The following is a 26,108-nucleotide window of genomic DNA, read 5'->3' on the forward strand; positions in this document are numbered from 1 at the left end:
CAATCAGTTTAATAAGCTTTTAGGATATGAGATCATTACATAAAACTCGATTATATTTCTGGATACTATAAATGAATAATCAGAAGTTGAAATTTAAAAATACCATCTACAGTAATATCAAAAATCTGAAATACTAATAAATCTAACAAGAGATTGTCAAGACCTGTATACTGAAAACTACAAAACATTGCTGAAAGAAACTAAATAACACCTAAAATAATGTTGAGATATACCTATGTTTATAGGTCAGAAGACATGATATTGTTAAGATGTCGTCTCCTCAAATGTATCTATTGATTCAGTACAATCCAGTTGTAACAACTGACGAACTGATTCTAAAATTCATATGGAAATGCCAAAGGCCTAAAATAGCCAAAGCAAGTTTAAAAAGAACAAAGATAGGGGAACTAAAACAACCTGATATGAAGTCTTATTATAAACCTACAGTAAAGAAGGAAGATTGGTATTAGCATCAAGATAGACAAATATGTCAATGGAGTAGAATAGAGGGTCTTGAAATAGACACACAAGAATAGACAACTAATTTTCAACAGAGGTGAAATAGCAATTCAATGGAGAAAGATAATCTTTTCAACAAATGGGGCTGAAACTACTGGATTTCCATATGTAAATTTCCATATTGCGTTTCAAACCATACTTCCCACCACATATAAAAATCAACTCAAAATGGATCATAGACCTAAATGTAAATCCTAAAACTATAAAAGTTCCAAAAGAAAATGTAGGAGAAAATCTCTGTGACACTATATTAGTTTTCAATGTCTGTCATAGAAAAGTATCACAAACCAGGTCGCTATAAAAACAGAAATTTATTGTCTGACAGTTAAAGAAAAATGACAAACTAGAGGAAAACACCAAAAGAAGATACATGGTTAATATTTTAGTATATAAGGAGCTTTTTCATGGAAATATGGGTAAAAATATGAATAGGTAATTCACAGAAGAAAAATTATAATAATCATTGATACATGTTTAATCTCACTGAGAATCAATGAGAGTCACACTAAAGTGATAAGAGGCAGGACCAGACTCTAGAGGCAGGGCTCAGACACTGGACCAAATTGAGGACTAGCTAAAATAGGGACAAGGTGTAAATGGCTTTCCATAAGACACCCCACCAGTGTGCCATGTCAGTTTACTATTGTTATGGCAACCAGAAGTAACCAGAAGTTACCGCCCTTTCTCTAGGAATTTCTGCAGACTGCTCCTTAATTTGTATATAGTTAAAGGTAGGAATAAATATGACTACAGGACTGTCCTGAGCTGCTAGTCTCAGCATACTCCCTATGGGGTACCCCTGCGCTGCAGCAGAAATCATGGAGCTATATAACACTGCCGGACCTATAACCCTGCCGCTTTAATAAAGCTGCTTTCTTTATTAGAGAAAGAAAGAATTCAAAGGCTCACCCTTGAATTTTTTCCTTGGCAAAGCCAACAACCTTCCCAGCTAAGCCCCAATTTGGAGCTTGCCTACCCTGAATCAGTATCAGAGTAACTTATCAATTATAAAATATTAATCGTAAGTAAGCAGAAACTTCCTAGAGAACAATTTTTCAAAATGCATTAGAAGTTTTAAATGTTTTCCCATACTCTTTACATTTCTTCTAGAGGAATTTTTTCTTATCTTAAAGAAAACAGTGGAAAGAATATAAAAAGAAGTGTGTCCAAAGATACATACATCAGAACATTGTTTATAAATGAAAAACTCAAAAGCAACCTGACTGCCCAATAACAGTGGATTGGTTAAATCAGTAACAGTGCAGACATGAGATAGAATATTATGTAGCCATAAGAATGATGCTTTAGATACAGAAGGAAGGAAAATTAGTAATGATACATCAGTAAAATGAATAAAATCATTTCAAGAATGTATATGTAGTCTAATCCCATTATTGTAACATTTTTTGTACAGAACAAAGTTTGGAAGGCTATACCTGAAAATTTTGACAATACTTCTCTGAATAACAGAATTTTGGCTGTTTTAAAATTTTCCACCTCCTATAAACAAGACACAGTCAGGCACAGCATGATGTCTAAAAACAGAGATTCTATAGTTCGGTTACCTGAGTTCAAAGCCTGCATCCAACTTACTACCTGTATGACCTTTGCCAAGTTAATCTTTCCATGCCTCTTCTTCCTTAAGAGAAAAATGAGGATAATAGCAGTACTTATTTCATAGTTACTGGGAATGCTAAATGGAGATCTTCTAGAATGGTGCCTACCACCTAATTGAGACTCAATAAAGCTAATTATTATTTGTTGAAGTGTGTTACTTATACGGCAAATAATTATGACAAAAATGCCTTGACATTGACAAGAGTGCCAAGATAATTCAATGAGAAAATAATAGTCTTATAAAGAAATGGTACTGGTTGGGACAAGTGAACATCTGTACACAAAAGAATGAAGCTGAATCACAATCTTACATCGTATGCAAAAATAAACTCAAAATGGATCATAGATCTAAACGTAAGAGTTAAAACTACAAATCTCTTAGAAGAAAGCATAAGGATAAATCTACATGACCTTAGATTAGGCATTAGTTTCTTAGATATGACACCAAAAGCACAAGCCACAGAAGAAAAACTTGATAAACAGGTCTATATCAAAATCAAAACGTTTTGTGCTTTAAACGATACCTTCAAGAAAGTAAAAAGAAAGCATACAGAATGGGAGATAACATTTGCAATTCATATATTTAATAAGGGACTAGAATCTAGAATACATAAAGAACTCTTAAAAATTAATTATTAAAAAGACAAATAACCCAAATAAAAAATAAGCAAATGATGTGAATAGACATTTCTTCAAGGAAAATACACAAATGGTTAATAAGCATATGAAAAGATGCTCAACATCATTAACCCTGAAGGAAATACAAATCAAAACCACAATGAAGCCAGGCATGGTAGCTCACACCTGTAATCCCAGCATTTTTTGAGGCTGAGGATGGTGGATTGCTTGAGTCTTGGAGTTAGAATCCAGCCTGGGCAACATGGTGAAACCTTGCCTCTACAAAAAATAAGAAAAATTAGCTGGGCATGGTGATGCATGCCTGTGGTCCCAGCTACTTGGGAGGCTGAGGGAGGAGGATTGCTTGAGCCCAGGAAGTGGAGGTTGCAGTAAACCAAGATTCCACCACTGCATTCCAGATTCCACCCTGGGTAACAAAGTGAGACCCTGTCTCAAAAAAAAAAAAAAAAAAAAAAAAAAAAAGGAAGAAATAAAGAAAAAGAAAAGAAAAACACAATGAGATACAACTTCACATCATCTAGGATGGCAATAATCCAAAAACATAATAACAAGTGTTGGTGATGATGTTGAAAAATTGGAACCCTCATAAACTATTGATGGGAATATAATATGTATGGTGCAGCTGCTTTGGAAAATGACTTGGCAGCACCTCAAAATGTTAAACAGAGTTACTATATGACCCAGTAATTTCACACCTATGGATATACTCAAGAGAATGAAAACTAAAAACATACATCTACCCAAAAACTTACATAAAAATGTTCGCAGCAACATGATTCATAATAACTGACATGTGGAAACAACCACAATGTCCATTAGTTGATGAATGGATAAAGTCTGGCAAACTCATAGAATGGAATATCGTTTGGCAGTAAAAAAGGAATAAGAACAGATATGTGCTATAACATGGATGAATCTTGAAATCTTGCTAAGTGAAAGAAGCCAAACACAAAAGATTAGAAATTGTATTGTCCCATTTATATGAAATGTCCAGAATAGGTGAATCCACAGAGACAGACAGTAGATTAGTGGTTGTGTAGAGTTATGGGATACTAGGAAGGGAAAATTGGGAATGAGTACTAATAGGCACAGGATTTCTCTTTTGAGTAATAAAAATGTTTTAAACTTAAACTTTGAGAATGGATGCACAATTCTGGATATATGAAACACTGAATTGTATACTTTAAATGGGTGACTTTTATAGTATTGAATTATATCTCATTAAGATGCTTTAAAAATGTTTTTCTAATCCCTTGACAACTCTGAGCTTTATTTCCTAAGAATGCCCTTTGAAGAGCCAGCAGTTTATAGTGGAAGCAGAACAACAGCTTGAAAAGATCTCCTACTGTACTACGGAGGATCCAGTCTTGTTTCTATATTCACACGCCACCCCACACCCTGATTGATACATTAACTCCTTATTCAGTACCTGTGATAAACCAGGTATAGTGCTAGGTAATGGGGCCCAAAGGTAATCAAACCCTAATCAAGTTTATCATTGAGTAGAGGGGCACCACAAGTCACATTATGTTGTTTAAAAAAACAAAAAACAAAAAAAAAGCAAAGATGGCAAAGTCCAAGGTACCTGGAAGCACAAGGCCACATGGTGAAAAAAACATCATAGAAGCAGCAATGTCTACGTAAAGAACTAAAATATGAATTAGAGTTAGTGAGCAAATGTGCTAAAGAAAGAAGGAATCAATTGTGTTCTGGACAGAAGGAATGTGCAAGGGACTGGAGGTGCACATGTTGTTTGAGAAGTTGAAACACATACAATATGGTTGTTGCACACAGTGTTCACTGTGGTGAGGAAAGGCAAGTGAGGTTCCTCATAAAGGCCAGGCACACCATGCTAGCGAGCTGAGACTTTGGTTTGAAAACAATGCAGAACCATTAAAATGAAAAATTACCTGATAACATTCATGTTTTAGAAAGATTATTCTGGCTTCAGTACAGCTACACATGACTTGAAGGAAATACAAATGCAAGCAAACACAAATGTTACCTGATAACACTCATGTTTTAGAAAGATTATTCTGGCTTCAGCACAGCTACACATGACTTGAAGGAAATACAAATGCAAGCAAATATCTAAATTTAGAGGCCACCGGGAAAGAAATGATAGTTTGAACCATGCTATTAATGGTGTGGGTGGAGAGAGGCAGATAGATTCAAGAAATATTTTACATATTGAACAGACACAACTTTGTGATTGACTGTATATAGGATAGGGAAACAAGGGGAGGGAAGGGTGACTCCCAGATCTGTGGCTTTGGCAACTGGATGATGGTGCCCTTCACTGAAATAGGAAACATGCAAGAGCAGCAAACCTGGAATAAAAGGTTTTAAATACATTCCATTTGGATGTAGTAAACTGAAGTGTCTATGAAATTTTTTTTTTCTTTTTTTGAGACAGAGTCTCGCTTTGTCGCCCAGGCTGGAGTTCAGTGGCGCAAATCTCGGCTCAGTGCAAGCTCCGCCTCCCGGGTTCACACCATTCTCCCGCCTCAGTCAACGGGCCCGGCTAATTTTTTGTATTTTTAGTAGAGACGGGGTTTCACCATGGTCTCGATCTCCCGACCTTGTGATCCGCCCGCCTCAGCCTCCAAAAGTGCTGGGTTTATAGGCATGAGCCACCGCACCTGCCAGTGTCTATGAAACTTCTAAGAGAAAACATCAGGTTGGATACATAGGTCTGAAGGTCAGAGGAAAGAGCAGGCTGGAGGATGTAGCTTTGAGAATTAAGAGTCTGCGGAGATGAGATGAAGCTCTGAGGGTAGCTGAGGTGTCAGAGAAGGGAATGAAGAGGAACAGGGCAGACCCCATGGAATACGGGAAACACAGGCCATGGAGAGCCCACTCCAAGATCCCTCTGGCTCTCAAGTGGTCTCTCTTCTACCTTCAGTGGTCAGCTTGGTCGGCCCTAGGACCAACACTGAAGAAAGTGGTTTTTCATTCTTGGCCTCGGGACATCCTAACCCTTTTGTGCACCTTCAGTAAGCATTTGTTCCAAGAATATTGAGGAAAGGCTATATGTCAAGGACTTTCCTGGACACTGGGATACGAAGAAGTCAACAAATCCCCTGCCCTAAGAAACTCTAGTTGGTCAAGGGACATATGGACATATGGTCAAAATAGACATACGGAAATTCTTCATACTTTTTCCTCCTTTTGTGTGAGCAAAACAATTTTTAAAAGGTAAATTAATTTTATAAATTCTAAATTTATTTTTTTCTGAAATAATGAGTACATAAAATGACACAAGGACGTCAAAAATACCAAAGTTTTACAATGTTCTCTCAAGATTGGCCACTTAAACCAAATTTCGTACATAAGAAACAGAGATACTTTAAAATCAAAACAGAAAGAAAACACAGATACTTATTTTTAGGGAGTAAAAACATTTAGTGTAAAATTGCAGTTACATAAAGCACACTAGAGCCTCAAATCCTGGTGATTTGTACAATGAGATAAACTGTATTCAAACAAGGCCCAAAAGAGTTCAGTCAGTGTCAAAAAAATTTTACACAAATCTAAATTTTACTCTGGGGAGCAAATCAAAATCTTCCTAACAACATGCAGATCATATAGTATTTGTTTTCATCGTGATTGCCAGGAACATAAAATGCAAAGCCATGTTTTCCATTGCAGAAATTTCTAGACCCTCAGTCTGGTAACATTCTTGTGACCTGTGACATAGTTGGGGCAGCCATATTTCTCTGCTGCCAGATGCTTTGCTACAGAAACAAACGAGACACAGGAAAGAAATGCCACAATGCTAGCATATGAGGTAGCTACATAAGTGGCTTTTAGAAAGAGGTCCTCAGGTCACCCGTCTGTCTCCTTTCTAATTTGAGTGTGATCCAGCCCTACTGGGGCCATCAGTAGAACTGGTTTGCCCCTCCTGATAGTGGTTCTATCCCCCAATGAAGCCGGCTGCTAAAGGCTGCCGAGCTCCTATGATCTCTGAGCCCTCTGCCTTGATATTCCCACATCCATAGTTGCAGATGCCTTGATGTTCCCCAAAGATTTTGTTGTGTAGAAATGAACTCTTGCAGACTCTACATTTGTTCCCTAAAATCCAGGGCACTGAACTTCTGACAGCTTTGTAAACTTTTATCTACAAATCCCCACTTCACTGACCCCTCTGTAAATAAATTACACTTAGTGGATGTTCCCAGCTTTGAGTATGTTCTTTCCACAATAACTTTTTGAGAAGAGAGAAAGGTGGAGAAGAGTTAGAGGATGGCATTCTTGTTTATCATTTATCAAACTCTTCAGTCATAGAACAATTTACAAAATTAGATACCACACAGGAAGTAAAAACAAACCAAATACTTATTCTCTAGTTCTACTTGCCTTTTAAAATAGTTTTTTTAATAATTCAGAGCTGTATTCCTTGGCTGAAGCATTTTGTGTACCAATAAAAATTATTTCAATACATTATTTGAATTCCAGTCACATCTCACTCTAGCACTTTCAGTTTATATCATCAGCTGACACCTAGTTGATGCCTATCCACAAAACTTGGAACACAATAATTTTCCTTAGGTTCACAGAATCCTGGGTCTGAAACTGAAGTGGATCCTATTGCCATTTAGGAACTCTACATTTACATGCTCCTCTCTAAATTCTTTTTCTAAAGAAAAAAAAAACAGTTGCCTTTCACTTAAAATTTCTCTAAAATTTTTGTAAAATTCCTCTAAAAGAGGAATATCCAATACTTTCTGTCTTAGGATGTTCTTAGTATCTCAATCTAACAATCAGGAATTTTTTTTAATTCCTCATGTTTAACTTAAGTGTATAATCATGGTGGCTTAGAAACCTACAATGTGTCTTAATTGTCTTAATTCTTTCTACTCAAAGCCCCTATTACAGTGTCTGGTACATACTAGTTGTTCAGCATATACTTAATGAGAGAAAAAAATGAACAGAGGGAGAAAAGGAAGAAAGAGTGAGAGGAAGGAAAAAAGAAATGAAGGAAGGGAAAGAGAGAACAAATAAACACTAAAAGGAATCAAACATGAATCCACTACTCAGGAAATTAACAACAGAGTAGCAAAGATGTTAAATGGACATAAATAACCACAATATAAAGTAGAAAGTTGTAAAGGGCCACAGACACAACATTGGAGGAAATCAGAAGAAAGGTATAAAATTTCTAGCTAGGAGAAATCAGAAGCAAGTCAACAGAGGAGGTAAGACTTGAGGTGGGATTTGAAGAACAGGTAGATTTCAGACAAGTGATCAGAGGGGACAAGTGTCCCAAGGAGAAGTCATGAATGTGGAAAATCATGGGGTGATGGGGAATGAACTGGTTTAAGGGGAGCACAGAAGGTGGGATTGGGCCCCATTATTATCTAGGCTTATAAGCAGAAATATTAATAATTATTCAGAAGATCATTTGAACGAATGAATAAATGAACAAACAAATGAAGAAACAAACTAATTAATTAACTTAGGCCTGGAACTTTAAAGACAAAGCAGAATATGAATGTGGCTTCTATAATTATTCCTATTGCAAATTACACCTTTATCTCTGTAAAGGACCTCCTGGGAAAGCCTTCTGCCATCAAATTCGATCTACTTGAATAAAAAAATTAACAACAGAATTTTATTATTTCACAGTGTTTGCATGTTGCTTTATTTTAATCCCAGGGATATGGGAAATCAATATAAAATAGTTTGTTACTTTCCTATCACCAACACAATAATCCATCAGTGTAATTTTTCTTTCTTTACCTTCTATTTCTGTTTTATTTTTTTTAACATTTAAAAGCAAACCAAAAGAGGCTTTGCTCCCACTCTTCCTCTTTCCCATTTGCTCCCAACGATTTAATGCACATAAACAAGACCAGCCAACCAATTTGTCAATGAAGTACTCTCCTGCTGGCTTTTGTGCCTGAGTTATTGCCTTTAAAGAACTAAGAAATAGGACATACTGCTGCACAACTGGTCCTGGCAGAAACATTAACTCTAGAATAAGACGGATAAAACAAAATCAGTATAAAAGCCAGTGGGATTAGTGAAGGCTTTAACATACAGCTTGCAATGGTTGAAATCTCTTAGGACCCATGATGTTGGTTAAAGATCATACTTGCTGAAAAACAACCTTAGCCACTGTTATTAAGTTCTCATTGGGTTTTCTCTCTATAGCTGTCAAACTCCTTCTACAATCTGGTGATGTTTTTTTTTCATACTTTAGTGCAAATGAATTTTAAGACATACATCATGAGAACGTAATCTCTTTTTAACACAGGAACTTGTACACAAATGTTCATAGCAGCCTTATTAACAGCCTCAAACTGGAAACTCCCCAAACATCCTTCAGGGCATGAATCGTAAGACAAAATTCTGGCACATCCGTACCATGGATGACTATTTAGCAATAAAAAGGATCAGAATACTGATATCTACAGTTTATGCTGAGTGAGAAAAAAAAAAGCCAGTCTTTAAAGAATACATGCCATATGATTCCATTTAAAAAACATCTGTGAAATTACAAAATTATAGAGATGAAGAACAGAGTAATGGTTGTCAAGGCTTAGGGATGGAGGAGAGGGGATGGGTGTGGCCATAAAATAGAAGTGATATGATGATGGCACAGTAGAGAGGCTGTTGATTGTGGAGGTGATTATATAGGGCTACACATGTGACAAAACTGTCACAAACGCAAATGATGTGTGCACAACTGGGGAAATCTGAAAAAGCTCTATGGATAATGTCAATGTTAAATCCTTGGTTTTCAGATTATACCATAGTCAAGTAAGATGTGAACCCTGAGGGAGACGGAAGGTGAATACACAGCACTTCCCTATACATTTCTTTGTGAGCTTCTATGCAACTATCATTATTTCAAAATAAAACGTTTAAAATATATGTAGTCAATTTATATCAGGATGTGTCATGAGGTTTCTCTCTCCTGAGTTGAACAGTATCTAACAAACAGCTGAGTGATAGTAAGGTCTAAAATAAACACTGTTCAAAGAAAAGAAGGGAGGAAAGTGTACAACCATCCCTAGTCAATCTAAAATTGATGAAAACCTGATTTGGGGGACAATTTATAAAATTGTCTGAAGTTTTCAATATACCTTTATACAATAAGGACACTAAAATCAACATTACAAGGCAGTTGTGAAAATTAAAGGTATATAGAGATATGTAGATTTCTTAATATACATACATGTGGGGGTGTGTGGGGGTGTGTGTGTGTGTATGTGTGTGTATAAGAGAGAGTGCATTTAGTAAGAGCCTGGGACTCAAGAAGTATTAATTCTCTTCCAATAATCAAAAAAAAGATAAAAGAAAAATAAAATCATCATTATATTCTTAATTCCTCACTCTCTTACTCTTTCTTATTGCATAACCTTACATCTTGGTGAAATTAGTTCCTCCTCCTTCAACAACTAACAGAGACAGCAAAGATTAAACACAAAATCAGAGCTCTTTTCATCTAGGTGCATCTGTGTAGGTAGGCCTAAGTTTAATCACTGAGCCACTGACACACAGTTCTATGAGCTCTTGGAAGCTCAGAATCCCACATACAGTTTGGCCACAGGGCTGAAATGTTAGAGCATTTTATCAGCAACCACGTTTTGAACAATTTAACACCCAAGCTCGCTCTCTCCTGTCTCCTTCCCAAGGCAACTGCAGATTCCTCTTCCCTCAGGGAATATAACCCCACTACGTTTCCTCCTTTTAGGGAACTGTAATAACCTGGACAGATAGTAAAAGAACACTGGAAAATTGATGTCTTCAAGTACCAGCCCAGTGAGGGAATCTATTCAGGGGGCTTAAAATGGAACAGTCAGTCAAGCACACCAATGACCAGCAAAGCAGGAAATGGTCCCAGAATCACTGACAGAAGAGGCAAATTTCCCAGAATACAATCCATTCATGCCGACCCCCAGGGTCAAAGCAGACAGAGCAGAATCTGGGCCACGAGCTTGGAATCATCCTCATGTAGAGTTACCCTCTTTTCAGAAGATGCTTCCCCATCTCAAGCTGGGCTTTTACAGCTGAGTAAAATTTACATTGCGTATATAATTTACATTAATTTGTTTGCCAGGCACCAAAAAGGCAGTATAAGAGAGAGGTCAGAGAGGTAAGACACAAGTAACAGTTTGAATCCCAAGGCCAGGGTCCAGGTGGGTGTAGAGAGGAGCTGGGGTGAGAGTTGAGGGGAGGGGGATTAGCAGAAACCAGTGGGGCATGCAGACTACAATTAGGAGCATGTATGTATTTGGGGCTTGAAGACATTGCTAAACAGCTGCAGGCCACTGCTCAGGAACATGAGGAGCTGATCCCAACAGGGCTGGTTGACGTTTCCAAGACTGGACAGACAACCTGAGGAGGCTGGCAGGAGTGGGCAGTACCAGAAAAAGTGAGAGCAACAGCTCTGAGCAAGCAAGTCCTACCAGCATCATAAATGAGATGAAGAGGTAGGTTTCCCATAGTCAGGATTTCGCCACAGCACGGAGGGAATGTTAAGGTCAGTTATTGGCTGGCTCCAACTGGCTTGCCCATAGTTACTTACTCAGCGTCCATGTCATGAATGGAGTTCCCCATCTGTACATTCAGCCAGAGGTCATACAGTGAAGATACTGGCCCCTCTCCACTTCTCTGTTCACAGGGGAGCATTTTCTCTCTTTGATCATAAGGAGGAGGAGCAGAGCACCTACCTAGCTGTGCATTTTCAGGCCAACCACATGCTGGCAGCTTCTGTTTCCTTGTAAGACCTTCCCAGGAATCTGCTCTGCTAATGAGGCGCCTCTACCTGACAGCTGGTTACACAAGCTGCTATCAGAAAACAAAAGCTGCCTGTTGAGGTAACCAGTATTTCCCCACCTCACACACAGCGTGTGTGTACACACACATACACACACACACACGTGCTCTCCCCAGTACAATTCAGAAACCATGCTCAGAATGAATCAACCATCAAATGGAACAAAGGCTGCCTCCCAGATAATTAGACTTTGGACTGAATTGAATTTTTTCTAGCTTAGACTCAGCATTCTCACTTCTTTGGTTGCCAGCCTCACAGCCTACACAATAGGCACATAGGGCAAAGCTGGCTGCAGCTTATAGCTTTAGATGAAATGCTAGTAATCCATCCTCTGGTCTGCCATCTTCTCTTATTCCTCAGTAACAACCACAGAAGACATTCACTGTCCATCTCAGAACATCAAGAACATACCTTGGTCCATTCTGCTGGGACAAGAGAATTCCAACTGAACCACTGATTTGGGCATATTAAGACAACCTTCACCATTGCACACCTATTAGAATGGCCAAAACACAAAACCCTGGCAACACCAAAAGCTGTGGAGGATGTGGAGCAACAGAAACTCTCCCTCATTGCTGGTGGGAATGCAAAATGGTACAGCCACTTTAAAAGACAGTTTGGCAGATTCCTTCAAAACTAAACATACTCTTAACGTCAGATCTGGCAATCATATTCCTTGGAATTTACTCAGATAAAATGAAAACTCAGGTCCACAAAAAATGGCAGCTTTACTCATAATTGCCAAAACTTGGAAGCAATGAAGATGTCCTTTTATAGGTGAATGGTTAAACAAACTGTGGTACATCTAGACAGTGGAAAATAATCCAGCACTAAGAATTTAAAAAAAAATAACTATCAAGCTATGAAAAGACATAGAGAAAACATAAATGCATATTGCTGAGTGGAAGAACGCAATCTGAAAAGGCTATATGCTGTATGGTTCCAACTATATGACATTCTGGAAAGTATAACACTATGGAGACAGTAAAAGGATTAGTAATTTCCAGGGATTTGAAGGAGGAAAAGGTGAACAGGCAGAGCACAGAGAGGTTTCAAGGCAGTGAAATTACTTTGTATAACACAACGATAATAGATACATTTCATTATAAATTTTTCCAAACCTGTAGAATGTACAAGAACCAAAGTGAATCATAATGCATACTCTGATCTTTAGGTGAGAATGGTATGTCAATGTAGGTTCATTGATTGTAACAAATGCTCCACCCCGGTGGGGGATGCTGATAGTGGGGGAAGTTGTACATGGGGATGGGGGGTATTATGGAGAAATATCTGTACCTTCCTCTCACTTTTGCTGTAAACCTAAAACTGCTCTACAAAATAAAGCCTATTGATTTAAAAAAAAAAAAAAAAAAAAAACTTCAGAGACTGACAAAAGTCAAATAAAAAATATGTCAACATGCAAACTTAATGGTGTATTGTGTGGGTTTGTGTTTGTTTGTACTTATATGTGTGTTTAAATAGATACTAATTTACAGCATTCTAAAAGAACGCTAAATTTACCAACATGGAAAAATAAAAGACTCCAAATTCACCACAAATGGAACGCCACTGCTTCAATTTTCTTTGCAAAGGCAAAAAAAAAAACCTCCCACACACCCCAAAAACCCAAACACACACACACACACACACACACACACGCACATCAAAAATGGTAAAAAAAGGCTAACGGGAAGAAATTTTTATCAATCAAAAATCACCACTCTGATCCTCTATCAAGATGAGCCTCACTGTTATGAGCTGCATTATAAACTACTGCAAAAAAACTTTTTAAAAAATCTGCTGTTAGGCTAATCTAGTGATTACTATTTTCCTCAAATTCTTCACTTGATGTTTCCAAAGCAACAAAAAAATCTGATGTAGCAAGCCTTACACTGAAATCATATTAAATCTTCAAAAACCAATAAGAAAAAAAGCATAGGCAAGTCTTTTTGGGATTCAGACTTAATCACCTTTAGGTACTAAAGGTGGGATTAGAACTTAAGTATGTCCCTAATAAACAGGATGATGCAAAAGCAATCCTAGCTCACTGCCAGTCTTCCTCCTGATTGACAGCTAGAGCAGGGCTGTCCAACAGCAAGACACCTTGAATTGTAGACATAATTTAAAAATTTCTAAGTAGTCATGTTTTATAATATAAACAACTAAAATTAATAGTATATTGTATTTAACTAATAGACCCAATTATTTATCATTTTAACATGTGGCCATGGTAGCCACATTCCAATGGCTCAATAGCCACATGTGGCTAGTGGTTACCATATTGAACAGCAGATCTAGACTTCCAGTGTGAATCTAACAGGTCCCAAGCGTCTCCCTTTCAAATATGTATTTATTCTTTCAAACACACAAAGTCTCTTCATATGCTTCATTATTCCTACTACTGGAGGTTCACCAGAGTCAGCAGCAACAGTGCTTGAGTCACACCTTCAATCTATGTGAACCATAAGACAGATTAAGCTCTATGCCAATGTGAAAACCAGCTCAACTTCAGTTTCGTATTGTTATTATTAGTAGTAGTGATTTTTTCCAGTATATATCCTTCCCATTTCTTTATCTTAATTTTTATTACATATTGACTATTTGTAATTACATATATTTATGGGGTACAAAGTGATGTTATAATTTATGAAAATAATGTGGAATAATTAAATCAAGCTAGTTAACATATCCATCACCTTAAATGCTTAATATTTTTTGTGGTAAGAACATTTGAAATGTACCCTCTTAGCAATTTTGAAATGTACAATATTATTAACTATATTCACTACATTGTGCAATAGATTTCAAAAACATTCCTTCTGTGTAACTGAGATTTTGTAACCTCTAACCGTCAATTCCCCATTCCTTCCCTTCTCTCCAGCCTCTATAGCCACCATTCTATTATCTGCTTCTATGAGCTTCATTGTTTTAGATTCCACATCTAAGTGGAAACAATTAACAAGGTACAGAGACAATCTACAGACTTGGAGAAAACATTTGCAAGCCATACATCAGATAAGGTATTAATATCCAAAATGTATAAGGAGTTCAAACAATTCAATTGCAAATAATCAAAAAAATCTAATTTAAAAATGGGCAAGGGACCTAAATAGATATTTCTCCAATGAAGACACACAAGTGGCCAACAAATACATGGAAAAAAAAAAGTTCACATTGTTAATCATTAGGGAAACACAAAATAAAACCACAATGAGATAGCATCTCACACCTGCAAGGACTATTATCAAAAAGTAAAAAGATAAATGTTGATGAGAATGGGGAAAAAAGGAAGTCCTTATACATTGTTGGTGGGAATGTAAATTAGTACAGCCATTGTGGAAAACTATACAGGGGTTCCCCAAGAAACTAAAAATACAACTACCATATGATCCAGCAATCCTACTTCCTACTATTTATCCAAAGGATTTGAAATCATCTTGTCAAAGAAATACCTGCACTCCTATGTTCAATGTAGCACTATTCACGACAGCCAAGTTACAGAATCAACATTTTCACACTGTTTGGGAAAACAAAGAATTTCTCAACTCAAGTTTATCTTTGCAATAGGATAAATCAAGAAATAATATGTGCAAAGCCATATAGGGTCTGCAACAAAAGTGGAAGTAAGTGTAGTGAGGGGTGGGAGGAGAGGAAAGAAAGAAGGGAGGGGAAAATATCACAGCAGGTCATAGAAATTACCTCAAGGAATCAAAAGTTTAAGAGCAGGATTCCCACATTCAATGACTTTCACCCAAACAGGTAATGCAACCTAGGTTTAAAAAATTATGTAAATGTTGTAGAAGGGATTTTCAAGGCAATGAACATTGATTACATGCACCAATATATCCGAAAGAGCTAGAAAGCACAGAGTTTAGCCAATACATGTGTGCATTTTAAAGACTGCCCTTAATAAACACAATAATGAACCTTATTTTACTGCAACATTATTTATCACAGCAAAGAACTCAAAAAAATCTAAGTGCCCACCATTAAGAGAACATCCCAATTAATCGTGATTTAGCCATCCTGTAAACTTTTTAATAAGCGGGACATTTCTATGAGCTGGCATGGAAAAATATCCAAGCTATGGCTGAGTGAAAAAGCAAGTTGCTGAAAATGCATATTATACGACACACACACACAAACACACAGCCCACAAAGTGACAATAGCTATAATCTTTCAGGAGGAACCTAGGATAAGATGGTTGTGGGGATAGAGGAGGAGTCAAAGAAGACTGGACACTTTGGTCTTCTCAGTAGTATTTTTTTTTATAAAGAAAATATATTCACATTTTACTTAGATAGAAAAAGAATGATTTTAAAACAACAGTACACACCCTCAAATGTGTTTATCCCAAATCAAAATTTAATATATTGAAACCCACCAAACTCAGGTTTATGCTCACCTAAGAAAAGAGCTTCTCCCACTATGTCAATGAATATATTTGAACACGTGGAGATATCCTTGAATACAGAGAAAGTGTTCTCTTGAATTGCTTATTTTTAAAAAATTTAGATCACTGAAAATCTTCTCATGCAAAACTGAAGACATCAGTATGCTTCTACTTACATGTTGATGGGGTTTCAGACATGTTACCCCAAAATAAGTTACCTGGGCATATTGAATATTTTAAGCTGAAGGAATTGAGAAACAGCATGTACAGGAAGGGCTTTCTGATCTTCCCCTGAAGCAGGGCATAAAACTTAGGAAGGACTTTCTGGTCAACTTCATAATAAACCTATTTAGAAACTTATAATAAACCTGAATAAAAAGTTACAAAATAAATGCAAACGGTGGTAGATGCTATTACTATTTGCGAATAAAGACCTCCTTCTCTCCCCAAGGAAGGACTGTGCTCCTCCAGACCATTTTGGATTTGACCAGGAGATTTGCCTTAATATAAACAACCACCAAGCAAAATATTTAAAGGTGACCAAGTGGTCTAAGTTTCTCTTGCCTCTGTCCTCTGCAGCAAGAGGTACATCCCATAGAGCCTTTGATCTATTTTACAACTACGTAAATTGTGGATAACTGATAACAACATGAAATAATTCCTGTCCACTGACATGCAAATATTAATTTCTGTCTCGTGAAGATTCAGTGAGCTTCCCTCCCCCACTGTGGAATGCGTTTTGTCCTTCATTTGCACATTCCTAATCTATGAATGTGGCTATTATTTGGATTGTCATTTGAACTAGTCATAACATCCTACCAGTTCCCTCATTAATAATGAGTTAAATAAAATCTCTAACACATGTTCATTTTATATCCAAAAGAGAGTATAATTTTACCTTTCTTTGAAAATTATCCTGAGTGCTTAAAATGTTAGGTAATTTTACTATACACTGATAGCCCCTAGCAACCCTATCTTTAATGAGAAAATGGAGCCCCACAAAGATTAAGTAACTCACTTAAAGCCACACACTGATTAGTAGCAGAGCTGGAATCTAAACTCTGGGTCTAGATGACACCTCCACACTGCTTCAAGGGCAACCTTTCAGAGAAAGGAGAGAATAGGATGGAATCAGGGTATTGTGAAATCACAGAAGTCTTAAGGGCCAGTTCCTTTTTTGATCATATGAGGGAATGAAGGCTCAAAGGTATAAAGATCTTGGCCACGTTGCATAGCTTATTATGGGTAGGGATCAGAACCCAAGGTTCCTTACAACCAGCCTGGTGATCTTGCATTCAGGGAGGAAGTCAACTTAGACTAGGGCCTTGATGGATAAATAGAATCAACAGACTGGCAAGATGCAGGAAAGAGGGGCTGGACACACGTGAATGTGAGGTATGGAAAGTAGGAGAGGCCCCTCTACCACAAGGGTTCCAGGAAATTTACACAGTGGGGAGCCTGGGAGTGGGAAGAGATGGGGCAAGGAGACTCTGTGTCCAGACATTGTCAGAGGGGGCCACAGGTTTGTACTGCAGGAGAAGTACTGCTTGCGGGAGAAATTCCTGGAGGCTGTAAAATGAGTTATCTGCTTTCCCAGTAGTCAGAGACTAGATGTTTGGCCACCTGACTTTGGGCACAACCCTTTGCTATCTGAGCTTGTGCTTCACCTGAGGCTGAAAAAGATGACATCCAAGATTCCTTCTAGGGCCAAAAACTACAGTAAAGTCAAAATAGTAGACATACTTCCTCATAAGTTAATCATGGTGGCATACTCTGTTATAATCACATGTGTTCTAGAAACCCAGGATGCCACGTGGGGCAGAAAAGTCAGAATAGCCCACGTGGGGTCCTGGAGAGAAGGGGCTGCCTCAAAGCTTATTTTGGAGGAGGAGGTGGAGAAGACCTCATGGCCTAAAGAGGAAAACAAACCTACTTGTCCTTGCCTGACTGTCAGGCTGTGTCCCAGACCAGCAGGGACTTCACAGCAAGGCCAGGCTTTCTATTCTGTGAGTTCCTCACACCTGGAGAGTGTCCCCATCTCTCTGTCACTTAGGCATACCCTGCTTCTCACAACTCTGAGGCAAGAATCAAGTTTGCAGGGCATCTGTTCACTGCTACGGGTGTGTGGAGACAGCCACTGACAAGAACACTGATTCCCAAAAGGCACATGTACATACAAGATGAATGCAAAAAGAAAAGTGACTGGACTAGAGAGAAAAGATCAGCTCTACCAAGAAAGAATCATGATTCCTGCTTCTATTATTGTAGGTAAAAACCTACCATCTTATGGTCACATGCCGGGTCTTATGAAAATAAGGGATGTGCACACAGACAGTGCCCTCTCCACACCTATGCACCAACCTGTGGAGCCTCCCCCCCCAAAGAACAGCCAAGAACCAGGGTATCAGCAACTGTTAGAAATGCAGAATCTCAGGTCCCATCCCAGCTCTGTGGGATCAGAATCCACATTTTAAAAACATCCCCAGATGATCACATTAAACTTTTTGAGAAGTGCTGTTTGTAGGGTTCCTGAAAGTAATGCAGCAGCAAAGCTCAGGTACACAAGGAAGGACTAACAAGGGAGCAGAAAGCTGGAGATGGGGAAAGACCAGACCATGAATTGGGGGTCACAAGCTCTCTTACCAACACAATAATTCAGGTGACTTCTCAAAACTAATCTTCAGCTGAGATCAGCTGACAGAGTAAGACCTTCCCAGGATGAAAGGAGAGCTGAATACCCAGGCAGGACAAGGCAGAAGGGAAGGGGTAGGCTCTCTCTTAATGGCATCCTCGCAGAATCAATTGTCAGTTCCCAAAGCTGTCCTAGAGGCGTGATGCTCTGTGGTGCATTTCCTATCTCTTTGTGACTCACCCACAGATGAATGGGCTCAAAGAAAAGGGAGAAGCGAGCCATGAAATACAGTAAATTACAGCTTAATCTTCCTCACCCTGGAATTCATTCAGTAGTTTTAATGAACTTACAGTCTGGAAGGCAGGTTGAAGAATGTATATGGAATACATTTCATGCCACTCTGAGCATCAAAGGAGCCCGATTCCCTTTGTTATTAAGGGGATAAATGTCCTTCCTTCAGTCAGTACCTTGGCAAAGAAAAACAAAACAAACAAACAAAAAAAACCTGTTTTCCATTATTGCTTTTATCTACTGCAAAACTCTAAAGAATACAGATTTTCAAGAAGTGGTTCCCAAGAGCACAGTCAGCTTCCTGACCTTGTATCTTCACCCTGAACCACTGAGACAAACAGGGGACCCTGAAATGTCACCTTGAAACTCCACCAGGTTCTCTCCCTGTGGGTTACCTCCTTTGACATGACCCATAGACCCAAAAGAGAAATTGTCATGGCTTGCTTCTAATTCAGGTTGGATGAAAACCCAAAGACCCCTGGAAGGATACCGAGCTATCTCTAGAAAACAAAAACGGTACCCTGATTTATTAACATATTTATATGCATTAATATATGTCCAGATTAGACCTGGACATTTAAATTCATCTCCAAAAGGATATAGCTTATGCTCTCATACTCCACTCCCACGAACCATTATCAGTAATTTTCAAATTATGGACTGCTCTCTATCAGTAGATAATAAAATCAACTTACTGGGTTATGGCCAACAATTTTTATGTTAATAAAATAGAATAGGAAAATTAGACTTAATCAGTGGTAGTAAGATGAGTTCGTGTGTGTGTGTGTGTGTGTGTGTGTATTTGCACACATAATGTAAAATGTATTTTTTTTACTGTGTGTCACAGTCAAACCAGCACAAGAGCTACTTGTGGCTACACAGCACCTGGATATCAGCCCCTTACTGGAAAGAGCAGAGAGGCAACATGAGAAAAGAACTGGAAAAACAGCTTTTCTCCATGAGCTTCTAAAAGCAAAAGGAGGAAGAAATTAAGCCCTCTTGTGGCCCAACAGATGGGCTGGAGCTTCTGGTTACCCTCTCCCCTACTCACATTCCCCTCTCCCCCTACCCCCTACATCCCATAAATCTCACAAGAATGAAGAAAAGCTGATTTGTGCCACACAGATTTGTGCCTCGGACAAAGATGCCAATCTGGTGGATGGATTCCCCTTAGCAGTGAAAAAAGAGGCTGAGCAATTTGGAAATCCTATTCCTTGGCACAGTTTTCACTGAGGTCCTCATTCTCTACAAAAATTATTTTTCTATTCTCCCCAAGGTGTGTCCATGGTAGCCCCCAGTCAGGCTTGGCTTCAAATGCACAAAAAATCTAAACAGGAATTAACCAAATGTCCAAACAGTACTGATGTGAACTTTAATGCAAACACTAAATCATAATCCCACCTTTGTCACTATATCCCAATACCTCCAAAGTTAAATACAGAGGCAAGGTAGCATAAGAGTTAAGAGACTGGGGCCAAAAGTCAAACTGGCCTCAACTGAACCAAGCCCCATCATTTCCTGACCTTGGAAAGTTACTTATGATTCTCTAAGACTCAGTTTTCTAACCCATAAAATGGAGGCAATAATATTATAGCACCTATCTCAGAGGATTTAATAAAAATTAAATAAGTGTGTAAAGCATTTAGCTCAGTGCCAAGGACATAATGATTATCATGCATCTTCAAGTAATATTATGGTTATTTTTATTATTACAATCATACTCTATTATTTAAAGGCAAAGTTTAGTTTCTCCTCAGCCTCATGACAGAGCAGGAGCATTGCCATCTTGGACAAGCACCACCATTTTAAAGTTCCCCTTGACCACCTTGACCAAAAACCACCAAATCCAACCCAAAGGACATCAGCTTAATGGCTAATGTCAGCATGACCACAAACAACAAATGACATCTCCAACCAGAAACATTCCAACCCTAAGATAAACCCTTCCACAACCAGAGACATGCCAGCCCCAAGATAACCTCCCCTCCAACCAGAGACATTCCAACCCCACAATAAACTTCTCCTCCACACAGAAAGATTCTGAGCCTGTGATAAGCTCTCTCACCCTGAACCCTTAAATACTCTTAGTCTGTAAGAGAGAGTGCTCCTGACCAAAATTGGTCAGAAGCCCCTCTCATGTTTATTCTCCAAAATAAACCTGTCTTTGACTGTTGAACTGCTTTTCATGTTTCTTTCCTCTTTAACTCTTACACCTAGCTTGCTTGTTTGGTTGTTGTTTTGCAATCAATACCAATGATATAAATTTAAAAGGAGGAGAAAAAAGAAATTATATTTTGTGATCAACGTTTGTTGTAAATGATGTACATAGTGATGGCTCCCAAACTAAATTTCCCAGGGAATTCCCTATTTCCTTGAGTGGGGAAAGAGCATCTGAATTATTTGCCCATTGCCCATTAAATGAGTTGCCAAAAGCCAGAAAATCTATGCATCTGAGAGTTTTCATCTCAAGGACCCAGGAGCTCGAAATCCTAGCAGTATGAATCATCTCTGTCCAAGTGTATAGAGTCTGTTAGCAGAGGGCAGCTCTTGCCTCTGATGGCAATGGACACCAACTGCTGCTGAGAAAACAGGAAAGGTAATCCCATGTTTCAGCTTTGATGTGCCTGGTCAATTGTTAAATCTGACTTGAAGGGAGAGAGATTTCATCTTGACCCCCTTATAACGAGCAAGAAGGACAGCCTGACCTGCGAAGGCCCCACCAGAGTGGGGCCAGCTCAGAGAAAATTCAGCCAACATAGCAGTGGAATCATGCTCTTTAAGGGTCAGGCTAGCCTCATAGGTACCACACTCTTTCTAAACACAGGTCTCTCCATTCACAAATTGTTTGCTTCAAAAATGACTTTTTCTCCTATAAATGTAATTCCTTTGTCTGAGAACCACATATGCAAGAAAGAAGGACAAAGGAAGAGCCATCTAAACTACTAGGTCAGCTACATTCATTCATTCATTCACATGCCCCAGCATACCCATCCTATAGGTTTACTAGGGTAACAACAGGGGTATGGATGAGGTAACAGGGAGGTACGGAGGAAGAAAGTGCTTAGAGTGAGTTGTATAGCTTAAATGCTCATATTAGAAAAGGTGGAAGGTTTAAAATCAATGCCCTATGTTTCACCTTAAGAAGTTAGAAAATGAAGAGCAAATTAAACCCAAAGTAGAAGAAAGGAAATAATAAACACAAAAGCAGAGCACAATAAAACATAACATAATCAACAGAAAAAGTTAACAAGGACAGATTTTTAAAAGCATTAATAAAAGTAACAAACAAGTAGCAAGGTTGATCAAGAAATAAGAGAAGGCACAAATTACTAATGTCCTGAATGAAAAAGAGATATTGCAGATCTTACAGATATTAAAAAGATGGCAAGCAACATTATGTCAATGAATTTCACTACTTAGATGAAATGAACAAATTCCTTGAAAAACCACCACTTAACCAAGAATGACTTAAGAAGAAATAGAAACTCTGAATATCCCTATACCTATTAAGGCAGAGGTTATCCACGTGCAGCTCCAGCAGACAGGCAGCATCAGCAATACCTGGAAACTTTTTGAAATGCAAATCCACAGCTCTCACTGTGACCTACCAAATCAGAACTTTAGAGTGGGTGGGGGTGGGGGTCTTAGTAATTTGTGTTTTAACAGACCTTGCTGGTAATTCTGATACCATTTGAGAACTGTCTGAATACTGTCTTCCTACAAAGAAAGCCAGATCTAGATGGTTTCACTGATGCATTCTACCAATTACGTAAGAAAGAAATCATACCAGCCTTACAAAAACTGAGAAAATTTAAAAAGGAGGGATCACATCTCATCATTTACTGTCAATCTCTACTCTTTTATGGAAGACGTAGGAGAGTCTTTATTTTCCCTTTGATTCTTATTTTAAAGTGATTCCTGGTTTCTTTGAAATGGGCCAGACAAGTGGTCCACATAGCCCAAATGGCCACACTGCATGTTCTCAAGTAGAGAAAGGTCTTTACTAGTTGTCTTCTGTCTTTTGCTCACAGCCCTCAGGAGAGTGATAATCTAGTTCACGATAAGGTAACTAAGGCAGGGAACTGCAGCTCACCCACAAGGACACCCACAGCATAGTGATCCTTCCCTACTCTTGCATACAAACCTCACTCAAGCCAGAGCAGGGACTGGGGCTCAGAAAACAAAAGTGATGTTAACAAATGAACTATCTGCTCATAGTATTCCTTCTAAATAAAACACCCATACGACCTTTCCACATCTGGCTGTTTCTCTTACTCATCCTTAAGCCTCAGGTGTCATCTACAGAAAGACTTTTCTGAACCCCCAAACTAAGCAAATGTAACTAAATCTTTACATCTGTATCCAAGAGCTTAATATTGAAATTCTCTATGACTTTGCACCTCTGTCACAGAACTTATATTGAAATTGCCTGTCTGGGTCCTATATCTCTCCTTTAATGTCATTAGCTCCTTGAGGGTAGAAACCACATCTCAGTTTTTACTTTGGTTTTGGTTTAATGTCTCACAGTGCTTGACTATTAATTGCATAGTTCTACTCAGTAAACTTGTAGTGAAATGAAGAGACTGAGAGTGGAGTCAGACAGGTCAAAATTTACCTCCATAAATAAAATACTCTCAACTCAAAACTTTCAGTATGACTTATTTTTAAAAATAAATACTTCCAATTTGTTCAATCTCTCAGTAATATTATTAATGCAAACCACATAGACTGACTTTCATTTTGCAAATCTCACCTACCCTTTTTAAATCTATGGTGGACACGTAAGGTCCCTGCCCACAGATCCATGTATTGTAGAACCTACTAGAAGATAAATACAGGGGTCAAAATAATAACTGTAGCAGGTGACACCTAGAATCTTAGGATAAAAGGGTTGAATTTCTTCTTTTAGCCTCTTTATGTGGACCTGCGCTTTGCCTTCACAGCCTCGCAGGTCATCCTGAAGCACGAGGCGACAGATTCTCCCACCTCCACCCATTGCAGACCCCATTCCAATGAATCCTCCAATAAATGAGATCCTGAAGAATTAATCTCCTGCAGAAGCAGAATAAGTGCCTGAGGGAGGCCAAGTTTTGCAGAGAGTTAATTATGATGAAGGAGGACATTCTGTGGCCATTAATTTTTATTGGGAAGTTGGGCACTATATTAACAGCTACTATATATATCTAGAATTGGGCCATATAGCATACATACATTGTCTCATTTACTTCTTACAACCCTTTGAATTAGGTACCATTAGTAACCCCTACCCTGAGAATAAGCTTAACTGGCTGAAAAATCACAAAGTTGAAGTGGTGGAAAATGGATTTAAATTTGCATCTCTCAGACCCCAAAATCCATGCTCTGAATGCTAGTGTTATATTGCCTTGTTTACAGACTTCTGGTATAATTATGCTCCTACAATGTCCCATCCAAGCCAATGGCAAAAGTAAGTCACTGATATCAAAGAGGGGGGATCATCTACCCCACCAATCTAAGACAAAAAGCACCCTTTAAACATGATTCATTTTCAACACAAGAGACTAATTTAAGAAACATTTTTTTCTATTCAAAATAACGATGCTAAATGGGAAGCGATTTAAGCTTTACAATGGCTTCATCAGAATCTCATCTGTCAAATCGCAAAATCATGCTCCCAGAACATATTTCTCAATAGAGTGAATCAGCAGGAAAGAAAAGCAGATGTAAAGCAAACAGGTGAAAGTATGAAGTTAGCAATAATTGTGCTCATGGACCACCACCATCAGCACCACCATCATCATCCTCATCACCAGTATTATATTGTTATTATTAAGTACCTTCATTCCCAAATAGTAACATTATGTCCCCTGAAGGAATGGGGCTTCTGTTTACCCAGCAAACAGGAACTGTTTGCATTGCTATAAGGGTTAACCTACTTTCTCTCTTGATAATGGGTCATGAGTGAGTGGGGGTGATCAGTAAAGATAGTACTCTTACAAACAACAGAGTACACTTGTAGTTACTAAAATTATCCAAAAAATCATGGCAAAATTATCAAAGAAGTGGAATTATGAATTTGGTATGACAGCAGAAGGATGATTGCACATCTCACAGTCCATATTGCTCACATCGGGTTCTCACATGCTTTAATTGCAGTGCTAATTCTGAGAACTCTTGATTATGATCTAATGGTGGAACACATCTGAAAGATTAAAGAACTAATTGTAGAAAAGCCAACACAAAGTCCTCCATTTCTGTATGTACCAGAGTATGACAAGACAACGGGGATGACCCCGTCCCCTGGTGGCAGAGCACAGCAATTCAGAAACTTGCAGCAGGAAGGAACTGTGCCTCCACATTTAGCCAGGCTTTCAGAAGCACTGGACTTCTATCAATTTCTAAGGATATTTGTGTCATCAGGGTGTACTAAGTAGGAATCTATTCCCATTTATATTGTGATTTGCTTTGTGCCTACTAATTTTCACTGAAATCACTATTATAATTTACTCTCTCTACCCCTACAAGTAAGGGATAGAACTTCATTTCCCAGTAAATTTATTTTGTTTTATTGTCTCCTAGGTAACAATGTGCAATAATACCAAAGTGTTCCATTTAAGATCTGTGATTCTGTGCTTTTCAGGACTAGTAAAATATAATAGCAGGTGGAACTTGTGATTTCTAATTTGTTTCAGGAAGAAGTATACTGTGTTTATATAAGCCACACAATATTAACCCTTCAAGACAACTTTAAAATCTCTTTCAAAGCATGATTAAAAGTACCTCTAAAAATTTTCCTTGTGAAATGTAAATGTATCTAATACACCTATAAAATATTTTCAGCTACATTATGAAACATAATTCACAAATTTACTACATAACTAACAAGTCAAAATAGTAACATTGATAACAATTGCTAAAATGTTCTTTACACTTACTAAAAGCCAGGATATACACTTAATGCTTTTAATCTTTATCTCTTTTAACCCTTACAACAAACCCGTAAGGTAAGTATGTTATTCCCTTTTTAAAGAAGAAGGTAAAGTTAGAACTATGTACCTCAACATTGGCACTCTAACAGTTTGGATAATCCTTTGTTGTGGTGGAAATGTTCCATGTATTATAGACTATTTAGCAGCATCCACGGTCTTTGTTCACTAGATACCAGTGATATACCCCATACCCAGAAGTGACAACCAAAAACTGTCTGTAGACATTGCCAAATATCCTTTTAGGGCCAAACCAGCCAAAT

At 38.2% G+C, this 26,108-nt stretch overlaps 1 protein-coding gene and 1 long non-coding RNA gene across 13 annotated transcripts in view; one reads left to right on the plus strand and one right to left on the minus strand.

The window, feature by feature from the left end:
* Positions 1-26,108, minus strand: part of LOC105475828 (phosphodiesterase 1C) — a 619,857-nt gene that overhangs the window by 268,389 nt on the left and 325,360 nt on the right. The gene's annotated exons all lie outside the window — the stretch shown is intronic.
* On the plus strand, positions 17,217-19,796 carry LOC139362840 (uncharacterized). The gene is made up of 3 exons (XR_011622281.1): positions 17,217-17,352; positions 18,011-18,221; positions 19,728-19,796. It is a non-coding gene; the product is annotated as an uncharacterized lncRNA (long non-coding RNA).

This window comes from Macaca nemestrina, chromosome 4 (genome assembly GCF_043159975.1).
Source record: "Macaca nemestrina isolate mMacNem1 chromosome 4, mMacNem.hap1, whole genome shotgun sequence".
Classification (NCBI taxonomy): domain Eukaryota; kingdom Metazoa; phylum Chordata; class Mammalia; order Primates; family Cercopithecidae; genus Macaca; species Macaca nemestrina.